Source organism: Gallinula chloropus (genome assembly GCF_964237585.1).
Source record: "Gallinula chloropus genome assembly, chromosome: 3".
Classification (NCBI taxonomy): Eukaryota; Metazoa; Chordata; class Aves; order Gruiformes; family Rallidae; genus Gallinula; species Gallinula chloropus.
The window spans coordinates 12,473,502-12,485,926 of NC_140087.1; positions in this window are offsets into that span (position 1 = coordinate 12,473,502).

Here is a 12,425-nt window from a genome sequence, read left to right on the forward strand (position 1 = left end):
TAGCTTTTATCTGAACCAACAGAGTTTTGCAACAGTTCATAGTAATTCATATCATAGAACGATATTATGCAACAAATTATCCTTCTCCTGTTTGTTTTCATTCCAACATGGTGAAAAAGAGGATGATTCGGTATCTAGATTAGACTTATTCAATATCCACCTAACTTGACTCAACGCTGTATGTGAGATTTAAGAGGGGGGAAAACCCCAGAATTTTGTAACTATGATAAGAAGCTGTTACAGAGACTAAATTACGTGCAAGCTGAGATAACACTATTTATTCAGATCATTGATCCTCCCTTTATAATGTTTCCAAACAGAAACATTATTATAATATAAAACTCTTTCAATATGTGGCACAATATTTGTGAAAAAAAAATGATCTCAAGCCCATAAACAAATTATAGAAAAGTAGGACTATTGTTAACTTTGTCACCAAATATCTTCTTTTCCAGTGCAATAGAGGTTTGAAATTTCCACTAGAAGGATTATGTGCAAGCAAACATTGGAGATTCAGGTAATTTGCCATCAGAATACATGAAGAGTGGTTTGGAAGTGGTGATAAAGAGCAATAAACTACGCAGGGGCCAAAATCCTACCCCTGTCCTACATAAAACATGTAAGATCCAAACTAAGGTCCTGAAATCCCACATTCATTTGACACCTAACCCTACGGGCACTTAAATTCCAGGGGTGCCTCCCTGTTTGTCTTGAAAGTGTCCCAGGTACTTAGGGATTCACCTCTCCACATGCCCAGAACCGCCCCAGTCTTTACGGGACTGAGTGCTGGTTGCCTGCTTCTTGCCTAAGTCTGACAAGGAGCTAAAAACTAGGTATTGCCTGGCCTAAATCTCTGCAGGGATTTCCTGTGGTTGGCATATTTGGGTCTTGTTTAACACATAATAATAATACCAGGCTCTGTACAAAGTGCTATTCTGGCTGCTTTCCCCCCCCCCTCAATTGTTCAAGGTACAACATAGAAATAGTGGTGGAAATGGTGGCCTTAATTCAGGAATATCTCACCAACAAGGGGATGTTCTACTTCACAGTCATATTACCAGTGAAGTTTACTTTCTGGCCCAACAATACTAGAGATTCTCTGGCTACACCTGAAAAGAGAAGGAGCAAGTTCCACTCCATGCCTTGAAACAGAAGGCATAAATACATGTCCTTAGTAACTTATCAGATGTGGTGGGACGTAGATGATGATTCCTGGTGGGTAAAGACAGTCTGGAATCAAAAATGCAACCAAATACGAACAAAGAAAGCCAAGGCTAGGGACTGGATTAGCTCAGGAACATGTCAGCCAGAACTGCAGCCACAGCATTAGGCAGGAATCCAGAGAAGCCAAGAGACCCTTCATCAAATAGCAGGGTCATCCCATAAAGGTCTTGAGCAAGTCCATGTCACAAGGAAGGGCTTTGGAAAAAAAGCAGCCAAATATTGAATGAGACTAGAACTTAGGAGTCTGGAAGCAAGAGCCAGTGACTTCAGCTTCAACCAGAAAGTAAATTTGGAAGCCAAGAAGAAGTTGTGGGATTGACTTACGTAGCTGGTAGGTGGGGCAAAACATCAATCAGGCTGAAGGGTGATCTTCACTTAGTCAACCTTACTGGCATGCCAGTTGCCATGACTTACCCTGGGCTGTCTGGCGGCCGAATGGCTGGGTTGCCTGGGGGGACATGCAGGCAAGCACGCAGGAGCTGGAGCTGAAGTAGATGGAGGCACCTTAGGCTCTGAGGGACATTTTGGAGTGGGGATGAGTTTACATAACCTCATGCTCTGAATTTCTTCCTATATGTACACAGTGCATGATTACTTCAGGCAGTACTTTAGCTTTGTGTGTTGCATGCTTTTGGTCTCGTTCTGAGGTGTCTCATTCCCATCATGGTCAAATTTGGGATCTTTGGCATTTAACTCTGTGAGCTGGTACCTCTACAATACCTATTTGCATGTAATACCCATCTCTTAGGTTCTAGTTATTGATCAGATCAAGTCAAAACAACACGTGACCTGTGTCAGAATCAAGAAGTCACCTTAATTCTTCTGATTAATTCATGGATAGTTCTGCCAAACCCATTGATACTCTTAAGACTTATTCTTGGGTAGTCCACAGCAGGTAGGAGTGGACAGAATTTGCAATGGGAAAACAGCATATTCAATTATTCAATTCAATAGTACCATGGTTTCTTATTGTTGCTGTGAAATGCAAACAATTGATTTGAGCTGTTGAATACCACATAAATTCACATTGATGGAAGGTGTCATATAGACCCCACCGTGCTACCCACACACCTCCTGTCAGCTACTCAAAGACAAGTCATGCAACCCATCTTTGTTGCTTTGAAAAGGCTTTTTCATTAGAATCCCACAGATCGAGAGAAGGAAACGGAGTCAGTCAGTGCCTAGTTTGTGGGGCTGTATAACTTCAGTGCTTCCCATTAAAAGTGTCCCACAACATGGTCAAGGTGTAGCATGTGATCTTTAACTATAACACAGGCTTTTACAGGGCTAGACACAGCCTTTTTTTAATTCTTTCTCTTTTTTTTTCTTTTTTTTTTTTTTTTTTTTTTGTAATGTATAGAATCATAGAATCACAGAATGCTTTGGGCTGGAAGGGACCTTACAGATCATCTAGTTCCAACCCCCTGCCATGGACAAGGACAACCTCCACTAGACCAGGCTGCCCAAAGCCCCATCTAGCCTGGCCTTGAACACTGACAGGGAGGGGGCAGCCACAGCTTCTCAGGGCAGCAATGCCAGGTCCTCACCGCCCTCACAGGGAAGGATTTCTTCCCAATTCCTAATCTAAATCTGCCCTCTTTCAGATTAATGCCATTCCCCCCCTTTCTTATCACTACACTCCCTGATAACCAGCCCCTCTCCAGCTTTCCTGTAGGCCCTTACAGGCACTGGAAGGCTGCTCTAAGGTCTCCCCAGAGGCTGCTCTCCTCCAGGCTGAACAAGTCCAACTCTCTCAGCCTGTAGAACTGAATGACTTCTGCATCAGTTATTATCTCCACATAATACTCCCATCGTGGTGCTAACAGTGAGAGTGCTCTGTTTGATTTTAATGCCAACTAGGTGCAGCCCATGAGCCCAGGCAGATAGCCAAACAGATTTTGGTTATGAAATGTTCATGAGTTCCCAGTGTAGGACATCACTTTTATTCTTGCTGTATACAACGTCTGGTACTGCTTTTCATTCCTTCTCCACTCAGTTCACAGAAAAATACTGTCCCACAGAAAACATATTCTTTCAGGGGTTTCCTTCTCTGCTGCCAGTGAAGTACTTTTCTCATTCTGATCATGACAATCCCATATTGCTTTTCTCTCAATGGTAACTACCTTTCCTTGAAGCATAGTGTCGGTACATAAAGCAGGATAGCACATATATGTCACTTCAGTCCTGCCCTTAGTATTATCCCAGTAATGTTTCTTCTGCTGCCCTGTAAAAGATGAATTCCTCCTCTGTACATTTCTCATCTCATAGTTTATCCAAAACTTTTAATCTTCTGACTTGCCAGTTTGCATAAAGAGTTTAGATAAGGACTCTGCCCCCGCTCTCACGGTGAACACTAAAATCTGCAGAGCATTCTATATGCATGCTGTGTTTTTCATAATGTCAACACTGATTCCCTATGGCATTTGTTTGGTATCTGAGGCTTTTCAATATGTAGTTTTTCCCTTCCTGAAGCTATAACAGGGGAAGACAAAATAGCTATGAGAAAACAGATTCTGTAACTAGACTGAAACAAACACTGTGCATTGTACTCAGAGGAAAGAACACTCCACACTGGGACAAATTTTCTTTCTCATCTTAGTGAGAGACTGATAGAAGCTGAGTGGGAGGAGGGAGATGCTGCTTCTCAAGAGGGCAGAGTGCCATCGATTGGCAGTGTTGTGCTGTTCTGTGCATTGGGGGCAAAAAAAAAATGGAAGTTCTACCACTCTGCTCTCCTGTAGCACAAAGAGCCACAATTAAAAATTGTACTATTAGGACCATAAATCAATGCAATTAAAAACATACCAAAATTAACATAATGAGGCACTAGGAGTACAATACTGGCCAATCGTTAATTTATTGCTTAATATCAAGATGTGTTCCTAGGTGTCCTGAATTATGTATGTTTAGAGGTTAATATTTTACTCATTTTATTCTCTTTTTCTTTCCAGTTTTCCACTAACTAGTGTGAATAACGCTCCTACAGCGTTTGTGGTTGCCAGAAGCTAGGTTGTATCTCATGTTCTTACTTTGCATCCTGATCTATATTTTAATTATTGTCTAGGCTGAAATGAATTTGGAAACCCATCCCCTTAGAGAATAATTCTTAGTTTAAATTTGACTAAATCAGCAATACCGTTTTATTGTATTTTCATCATATTCTCAGAGAAATCTATTGGCCAGCATGGCTTGAGTTAGGATATAATCTTTCTCAAAGGCAGAAACTAACCTGAAATTACAAAATAACTATTTTCTAGAGATTCCAAGCATATTATTTTATCAGTAGCCCTGAAAAATGAAATACATAATTACTGGTTGTTTCTTACTATTTATACTGACTAACAGGTGAGCTGGGAAATGTACAAGCATGCAGGAAGGCAGGTCTCTGTCTTCAGCAATTTACAGTCTGAAACCAAAACGCTCAAGATTGAAGCGTAAGCACAGCTGATTAAATTGCTATGGGATATGAGAGTCCTGTGACAAATCCAAGAGCTATCCAGTCTTCTGTAACCTAGTTAGGTGCTAAAGAATCTGCAATTAAAGATTGAGATGACCAGAGGTAATTAAAAGCGTAACTGTTCCTATACATCTGCAGGTAACACAGGAGCTTTACTAGGAATTTGAAATTGCCTGTCCATAGCTACATTTACCAGTCACTGCTTCCCCTGTCTCCTGTATATTACAAAGCCCTTTCGCCTGCGTGGAGACCCTGTGAAATCCATCAACCAGCACCGCTCTGTGCAGCCATCAGTTCTGTCCTCTTCTCAGATGAATCCAAACATTGTGCTGGCCCCCTGGAAGTTATCCTAAAGAGGAGGCGTTGAAACAGCCTGATGAAGCAAACCAGTTACCAGGAGTCCCAGGGAGTAGAAGCATGAAGTGGCAGAGCTGTTAGTTGGCATTCGTTTTTCCCATGATGATCAGTTGAGATCCTGGAGAATAAGGGTGTAATATTTAAAACAAGCACAGAGGGTGACTGTGAGAATGCAGGTCAGTGAATTTCTCCCATCAATAAACAATAATTAGGGAGTTATCTACTAGCTGGTCTACAGAAAGAAAACCAGATGAAGGAGAATGAGTAAGCTGAAATTCATTCAGTCTTTATAACCGTGCCCTGCCCGATAGGTTATCATGGAAACTACACACTTAGGGGTTGAGAGAAAAAAGAGCTGTCACAGACCAACAGAAACAGTAAGACTAAACAATGTGAGATGAAACAAGCAATGGACTTCCTTAAACAACTCTAAGAAGATTGCTCTTACTGAAAATATTTACTGATGAGTTATGATAGGTAGCATGACAGTCACATTTAGGTGGGATAGAAAGTTATGGGGCATAGATAAAATTAGACAAGTTCATGAGGAATTCCAGGGGTATCTAACAAAAGTCCCAAACTGTCTGGAACCAGCACCATAAGAATGAACTGATGTGTAACACTGGCTGAGACTCCTTTCTCTAGGGGCCAGAGCACCCACCTGCTTGTCCTGAGCCCTGATGTGGGACCCCACAGAAGGATTGATGGGGTCTTTGGACTACTACTGTCTATTGCACTATTACCTTGTATTTCTGCTTACCCATCTGGCCCCACATGTTGCTGCCAAGGAGAACAAAGATGACTGCTGCATTCTAAGCTGAGGTGGAGGGGACAGAGAAGGTGGTGTTCATTTTTGATCCTGCCAGTCAAGGAGATGGGCACAGTAGGAAAAAATGTATCTTGCAGGTCAAAGCCAATGTGGCTGATGTTACAGACAGGGTCTTTGGCTTGTATGCCTATGGACCATCTTTTGGGAGCAAGGATAGGTGGGGAATAATGGCACCTGCGTGAGAAAGGGAGGCAAGAGCATCTTTCCCAACAGTCTTGCTAATCTATTGAGAAAGGTTTTTAAGCAGGTTCTTCAGGGTATGGAGATCAAAGCCTAAAAAGAAGTGGAGAAACAGGTTGAAGATGCTAAGGGAAGTGAGGAAGGCAGGTAGCAGAGTAAAGACCTGGACTTCAGGAGACTAAACTTCAGCTTGGTCAGGAAACAGGTAGGCAGGAATCCCTGGGGAGCCAAGAAAGAAAAAGATCCCATTAGATCTGATCTTCAGATAAAATCTCCTTGAAGTACAAGGATGGGCCATCATGACTGCACAGGAAGATGGGCAGATATGGCAGAAGGCCAGGCTGGCTGAAGAGCAAATTTCTAGCTAAGCTCAGGCTCAGAAAGGAAGTAAGCAGAAAGTGGAAGCAGGGACAGGCTACTGGGAAATCTAGCAGCGTTACCCAGGCATGCAACAGCCAAATTAGGAAAGCCATACACAGCTAGGGTTAAAACCTCAAAAGAAAAAGGAAGGGAAATGTATGCTAGCAGTTTAATAGGGCAGGCAAGCTAGAAAGGAAGGAGTGAGAAACTCTGTGGGAAATGCTGAGGGACTTAATGACTTCTTTGCTTTGTTTTTTACCATCAAGGCCAGGTCTCTGTGTCCAGTAGTAAATTGAGGGGAATGATTAACTGCCCACTATACAGGAGGATGACGTTAAGAAGAATTTAACTGATTTTGGACATGGGACCAGATGAGATGCATCCATGAGATGGCTGATGAGATGCATCCATGAGATGGCTGATGTCTTTATGAGGCTTCTCTTTGAAAAGCTGTGGCAACTGAGGGAAGTCCCCAGTTGCTGGTAAAAGACAAATGTTATATGAATATTTTAAAAAGCCAAAAAGGAAGACCTACAACCCGGTCAACTCCTGGAAAAATTAAGGAACAAGTCCTCCTCATATCAGACACATGACTGAAATCAGCCAGCAAAGATTTATCAAGGTCAAGTCATCCTTGACCAACCTGATTGCCTTCTATGATGAAATGGCTGGCTCTGTGGATGAAAGGAGATGTACAGATGTAGCTTATCTGAAGCGAGGCTTTCAACACAGCCTTTCATAGTATACTGGTAGCTAAACTGAGGAGATGTGGGTTGGATGAGTAGACTGCAAGGTGGCTGGAAAACTGGCTGGACTGCTGGACTCAGAGAGCAGTGGCTAATGGTTCAGGGTCTAACTAGAAGCTGGTTACTAGCGGTGCACTTCCAGCATCAATACTAGGGCCAGTGCCATTTAATATTTTTATCATTGACCTGGAATGAGCTGGAACACACATTTCTTGGGTTTTTGGCTGCTGCAGACTGTGGGGGTAGTTGTTGATATGCTGGAGGGCTGCGCTGCCATTCACAGGCATCCCAGCAAATGAGAGAAATGAGCCAAGAGAAAAATCAAGGAGTTAACAAATGTCAACTCCCTTGAAGCAGCAGCATATACTTGGCTACATTAGCCACAGTGCAGACAGTAAGTCAAGGGAAGTGATTGTTTTGCCCCCTGCTCAGCATTGGGTGGGGGGGAGACACTAGTAATCACACTTCCCCTGGAATCAGACAGACTTCACAATGGTAACACCCACCCTCCTATTTTATGTGCATCATATGCTTATTTCTTCTTCCCAGGAAATAAGTACTTTAACAACTAGCTCATAAAACAGTTGTGCAAATACAGCAATGAGGAAAAAACCTGAAGAACTAGCATATTAAATTCACTGCAAAGTTTTTGTAAATTTAAACTTCCTTATGTGCTTCATTAATGGAGAAGCAAAGATATATATCAGAGCTCCAGAACTGGCGTTGTCAAGGCCTTATCATTGTGAAATTATGAGAGTTAATTTAGAAGCACTGAGAAAAATTCTTCCCCTAGCAAAACTGCTGAAGATGATCCAGTCACACCATGAAAAAATATTTTGTCTGGAACAGAGAATTGTCATATTTTATTAGAAATTATAAGTATTTCCTTTCAGGAAGCTAAGAAAGAAACCATGGTGTCCTGGTTCCGGCCAGGCCAGAGTCAACCGCCCCCAAGCAGCCAACACAGGTGAGCGGAGTCAGCCCAGGTGAGCTGAGTTAGCCTGGGTTGTTTCCCACACCACCTGACATCACTTCCCCATAAAAGGGGCTGGTTGGGAGGGTGACTCCTGGGTGCCTCTAGAGTAGTCTGAGGGTGGCATGGGTGTTGGGTTGTTCCTTGCAAAATGTGTTATCCTTGGGTTTACAAGGTACTCTGTGTTATCACTGGGCATAAGTGAAATTTATGTGGGATGGTTTTGTTTCCCTTTCATGGTGCTTTTTGTCTGTGAGCCTTCCTTATCCCAGGAGGGTCTGTCTGTTTCTCCTCTGGGAGTGAGCTAGGGGCATGTGGTGCTCAGCCACTGCTTGGGGCTGAACCATAACGCATGGTCTGGGCAGTTATGGTCAGATATGAGGGGCACACATCATTAAATATGCTGAGAATATAAAATTACTTTTCTGAAGCCATGGTGACTTGTGTGGGGTTCTGGCCTGCTGCGCCTACGCCGCACTTAGCGCTGTGTTATCTGTACACCCATGTGATACATGATACTTTATTTCAATAGCATGTTGCCAAAAGCCTAGCTTGTAATGAATGTGTGCACATGCCAGAGCCTAACCCAGATGCTTGAAAGTGTGCAATGTGGCAGAGAAAAGGAATTAAATCCTGATTGAAAGGATTTCAATATAAAGCTGTCAGCAAGAAGTCTTCTTACCAAGGTATAAAAGATTACTTGTCAATAAACAGCAGGTAATGCTGGTTTCAGTTCTGGGAGTTCCTAAGTGCTGGGTGACACCTGGGTGTTTAGTGTCAGCTTCTGAGACAAGGGCAGTCCAGTCCTCAGTAGAAGACAAGTCAGTGGTATTAGCAGGCGGTTTCCATTCAGATTAAGGATGAAGCATCTTCTTGCCTAAAAATAAACAAGCTAAAGGCTGTTCCAGTAGCCAAACAGCACAGGATTATTACATTATCCTCCTTAAATTTTTGTTTCGTTCCTGGCCATGCTATATGATTCAGTTAGTGGCGATCCTTGGTCATAAGCATCTGAATTTATGTATCAAACACAGATGGAGCTTATCCTATCACATACCAAGATATTACTGATAAAGCCATTAACCTTTGTTTCAGTATTCCCAACAGAAAAAAAAAAGGGGGGAATTATTTGGCATCATTCTTCTACTGCCTTTGGAATACCAGGTACTCCTCTTTGGTAAGTAACAATACCTGACAGACTAAGTATTACTTAGTTCATTTGCAGAGGGGTGAAAATCTAGTTGAGTGAAGAAATGGGTGTTGGCACTGTAAATATATTAAAAAAGAAAGCTTAATATCTGATTTATGTTCATAAGAAATACCTGCATATTGCCCCATGATTTATTTTAAAATATTCCCCTCCCTTCTTACTATGACCAAGATGTCTTAATGGAGCTGTGACAAAGTAGCAAACACAAGGAATTTTGTTATAGTAAACAGCAGACTTAGAACTAGGGGTCCCTAATGCCCAGTCACTTGTTTTAGTGATAAAAGATTATTTTTAGTCTGAAAAATGACTTGGGAATTTAAAGTTAGAATTGGAATAGGAAACCAGCAAAGTACAACAGAGTTAACTACTGAGGTAAAGCTAGGGCAGCTGTCAGCACGCTTCAGTTATTTAGGCAATAAATAGTTTAAAAGCAATCTAGAATATTTCCAAATGTATCCACCTGTTATAAAGGCAAGTTTTAGCTGAAGAGGGCAGGAAAGCAGAAGCATATCCAGGTAAGAGTGATTTATTTTTTTTCTCTTCCACAAACATCCAAATTAAAATTGTATCCGGAAAACATTAAGTGCCATCACAGAGTACTTGTATCTTGTAATATTTCCAGACAGGTCTGGGATGAATGAATCAGCTTCTCATCTAATTAATCAAATTAATTCTTCCGTGTGAGTAGGCAACAATGAACTACTTAGCTAGATATAAATAGCAGCATTATGAGTTTCATGTGACTCTTACTGCTGCACGTTGGAAGGTGTGCGTTAAGGATTCCCACAATCCGGTTTTGTTTACACACTCAAAAGACAATAGCTAAGAAATTGAAACAAAACATGTTTCTATTGAAGTCTGTGAGGGAAATGAAGGGAAAACCTTAACTGCGATTGCTGATCAGCCCCTAATAAAGGGACACTGGAATCAGTTACGTTTCACTGACTTTTGTGTCTTTTGCCACTGGGGTAGCGGAGGGAGGATTTTGCACAAAGAGCACCCGGGCCTGAATAAAACGGCTGGTTGGTTGGTTGGTTTTTTCCAGGGTTCTTTATGATTACACGGGAGCGACCCTTATTTTGTGTTTATGTAGGTAAACGGTAAAATACCAGCTGTATGAAAGCAGCATTAAACTCGTTCCATGTGATGTCAGGAGGGAGTATCAGTTATCCCAGATACAGCACAATGCAGAGGGGGAAAAACTGCCCCGCGTGTCTCTTCGGGTAACTTTTCAGCAGCCACATGTCGGCATCACTTGCTGCCCTGGTTCCGTTCCGACCGAGCCGAGCCAGCCCCCGCAGCAGCCGAGCCGGGCAAGGCTGTTTCCCGCCCCGTAAGAGGGGCTGGGCTGGGCGGGGAGGGGCGATCCCGCTCGGTTCCCGGTCGGGCCGGTAAATGCCCCGCGGTACCCCCGCGCCTGTGCGCGCGTTCCGCCCCGGGCTCTGCTGCTGCTGCCCCCTCGCCGTGCCGGGCCGGTAACTGTCCCTGTCCCACCCGCGGGGCTCTGTCTGTCTGTCTGTGCCCCCGGGGGAGGGGTGCTCGGGTGCTGCCTGGGGCTGAACCGCGACGTTTGCCTTCACCGACATGATCTAACTCTGTAGCTCCTCCTGGTTTGAGAAGGGGTGTTGGCCTAGAGGTCAGGAAAGGACTCCAAAAGTCACTTCCAACCCAAATTATACAGTGATTCTGTTTACCCAGTCTTCATCGCCACTGCCATTACACAAAAACACAACTGCCCACAAATATGCAAACCATCTGTTCCATTTCTCTTATTTCTGTTAGAATTATTGCATCTTTAATTATGATCTTGTTCTTTACGAGCATCTTTGCATTCCTTCTGTACTCACTAACAGGTGTTTTGATTTGGGTGCCGTCAGGCGATGACTCACTGTGTGTTGTCTGATGATGATCTTCAAAAGATCTTCAAAATGGGGGATTACTGCTTGAGGATCTTTGGAATTGGAAATATGTTTGTTGAGCTCTTCCCCTTCCGATTTAGACTGGTCCAATCTGTTGAGTGATGCTGCAACTTAAAGTGTTCAGTAACAGCGTGGAAAACAATACGCCAAAGGAGGTAATCCCTTTTTTATAGTGCCTGTATTGGCATTCCATCTTAGCAATTACTTTTAGGGTCCAGAGTTGGAGTCATCATTTATAGTCGTATTAATGGCAAAGTTGGCATTCACTTCAGGTTTATTTGTTCAGCAGTTACACTCTATTTCATGCACTTACCTACAACCAAGTTTCTCTCCTCACTAGAGGAGCTTCATTTGCCTATAGAACTTTAGTCTTTATGACCTGTAGTCCTTACAACCTCACACAGATTTTTACAATCAATCTTGCTACATCTGTGTCTAGGAACTACATCAGCAGTTTGCTAGGATGTTCAAATAGGAAGAACTTGCTATTTAGAATATATCTCACTGACTTGTAAGTTATTGTGTTTTATTCTTGTGGTGGTTTGACCCTGGACAGAGGCCAGATGCCCACCAAAGTCACTCATCACTCCCCTTTTCAGCTGGGCGGGGAGAAAATATATATTGAGATGCTCTATTCTTCATAGATTCGACGTAATTCCTGATTTCTCTCCCTTCTCTCACCCCACCTCCCCTCCCTTAGGGATGGGATGGGGAGGGGCAGGGAATGGCAGTTTCAGTCAGTTCCTCACTAGTTGTTTTCCTTCTTAGTCCAGAGGTCCATTCCTCACACTCTTCTGTGTTTCCATGTGGGGTCCCACCCACAGAAGACAGTCCTCCACAAACTCCTCCAATGTGAGTCCTTTCCCAGGGAGCTTCACTCTTCACCAGTGCCCCAGCGTGGGTCAGTTCCATGGGGTGCAGTCTCTCAGGCCCAGACTGCTCCAGCTTGGTCCCTCATGGAGTCACAAGTTCCCAGCAAACCTGTTCCATTGTGGATGTCTGTCTCTCACTCACCTCTGTGTCTCTATTTCTCCTCCACGGCTGCAGGTCCTGCCAGGAGCTTGCTCCAGTGAGGGTCATAGCATCTTCCATACGTCTCCACTTGCTCCAGCGCCCTCCATAGGCAGTAGATGGGATCTCTGCTCCCTATTATCTTCCATGGGCTGCAGG